Source organism: Ipomoea triloba, chromosome 10 (genome assembly GCF_003576645.1).
Source record: "Ipomoea triloba cultivar NCNSP0323 chromosome 10, ASM357664v1".
Lineage (NCBI taxonomy): Eukaryota > Viridiplantae > Streptophyta > Magnoliopsida > Solanales > Convolvulaceae > Ipomoea > Ipomoea triloba.
In genome coordinates this window covers 25,716,191-25,718,859 of record NC_044925.1, presented here as the reverse complement: position 1 = coordinate 25,718,859, position 2,669 = coordinate 25,716,191, and positions in this window count along the sequence as shown.

Here is a 2,669-nt window from a genome sequence, read left to right as displayed (position 1 = left end):
AAAAAAAAATCGTCAAAAGAAGGAATTCTCAATGTTTAATTATAGGGAAAATGGCATCTTTAGTCCCTGAGTTATAGGGGTAGTGTAAACTCAGTCCCTGAGTTATGAGTGTATGCGAGTTTAGTCCCTCAGTTATTCGCGAAGTGGCGAGTTTAGTCCCTGACCATTAAATTTGACGAAAAAATTAAAAAATATTCAAAATTTGAGGGATAAAATAGGAAATTCACATTTTATTCTTCTTCTATATCAAAACCACTTTTACAATATTATTTTTCACTTCTTAGCCTAATTATTTTCAAGATTTTCATTTTAAAAAGCATTTTAATAACTTTCAAATGACTTGTTAGGAACCTGACTCTCGTATAACACACTTAAAACTTAGCACAAACAAAGAAATGCATGATCATTGTATTTAGGTGTATGAAACACACTATCCTAACAAGTTTTTATCTTTTTACTAAGCAACAAATGTAATAAAATTAAAACTTTTGAGATAGGATAGTGTGTAAAAAAATCTCAAAAGTTTTAATTTTATTACATTTGTTGCTTAGTAAAAAGATAAAAACTTGTTAGGATAGTGTGTTTCATACACCTAAATACAATGATCATGCATTTCTTTATTTGTGCTAAGTTTTAAGTGTGTTATACGAGAGTCAGGTTTCTAACAAGTCATTTGAAAGTTATTAAAATGCTTTTAAAAATGAAAAATCTTGAAAATAATTAGGCTAAGAAGTGAAAAATAATGTTGTAAAAGTGGTTTTGATATAAGAAGAATAATAAAATGTGAATTTCCTATTTTACCCCTCAAATTTTGAATATTTTTTAATTTTTTCATCAAATTTAATGGCCAGGGACTAAACCCGCCACTTCACGAATAACTGAGGGACTAAACTCGCATACAGCCATAACTCAGGGACTGAGTCTACACTAGCCCTATAACTCAGGGACTAAAGATGTCATTTTCCCTTAATTATACCATAATAAATTTAGATGTTAAATACAATTGGTAATTACCACGGGTCATTTAGATGGTATAGTAATTACCTATATATATTACCTAACTAAACAGATTAACATATGGATCAACATTATAAAAAATGATGAAACCTTTTAAGTAAGATATATTAGGAAAAGTATCAATTAATTAAAATATGATAGATGGTACTAAAAAAAATTAAAAGTTGACAAAAAAATTATATTAGGAAATTAATTAGCTAGTATCAATCTTGCTAATTTTTCTTAATACTATGTTTGTAATTACCGTTATAAACATATTTAATAGAAAATTTTAATTAGGAACTTATATTAATCATTTTGGATTATTATTATAATATTATTATTAATATTAATATTAGGAAAATTATATTAAGAATTCTGAATTATTATTATTATTATTATTATTATTATTATTATTATTATTATTATTAATAGCAGCAGTATTATATCAATGTATAAAATTTATATTATTATTATGTATGCAATAGATCCACCTCATCTCTGATCCTATCCCAAAACCATAATAATATGCAAGACTATAAGATAAACTTTTCAAAAGAAACACAACTAAGGGATGGTAATAGCAAGTAATTTTAATACAACATATTTATAACAACCAAACCAAATTAAAAAAAGAAAATAAGCAGAAACTTCTCCATTAAAAAATAACTTTTAGAAATAGAAAAATATGTAATTTTACCACTGCATAACTGTAACAACAACTGAATTGAACCCTTGCAGCCATTTGCTCCTTATCCATTGCCCTTTCTGATCCAATTGCTGATACTGGTGCTAAAAGCACTCAACAATCTTCATAAGTTCTTCCGCGCCGAAAACCCCAATATGTAATTCAAGGCCTTGAACCATGTTTACCTTTTTCCCATCCACTCTCTCGTAATCAACAAAATTTTTCTTTCGCTTCACTTGCCAGGGAGAATGTGGTATGCTCTTTCTCCTCTCCCTCCGCTAACCCCTATCGTTTACCCTAGATGACGCCGGTGCCGGCGACAACGCATCGAAAACCGTCTTTTTCAACCAATTAAAGTAGGTCGGTGCAATTCTTGGTGCATGCACCACCGTAGCTTTCTAAGAGGAGTTAGATGGGGCTTCGTTATCGCTAGGAAACGATATATCACCAAATTGAATTACAAAAAATTTCAAAACAATTGTTAACAAGAAATCATAAACTAAACGATGAAAGGAAGAACACCAAAGCATAACCATGAATCTAAAGAAAGAAATCAAAGGATTTTCACTTACTCTTGAGTCTTAAGCTTGTCCATCAGAGTTGTGATCTGAAACCTACGAAACGAACGCCAACTTTGCCGAGTTCAGAAGTTGTGAGGGAGCAATCTCTCATGCTCAGAACTTATATAAAAGAAATTGGCATCAATTTAAACTTGCCAGAGGTTTTAATTTTATCGGGATTATGGCAATAAATTTTATGAAAATATATAAATAGTTAATTAATTAAATAACCATATATATATTTGGTTTTACTAAAATAATTCTCGTGATAATATGGAATAAAATTAGGAAGAATGCTACTGGAGTAGAGGTTTTAATTTCCTTGGGATTATGACAATAAATTTTATGGAAATATATATAGTTAATTAATAAAATAACCATATATATATATATATATATATATATATATATATATATATATATAT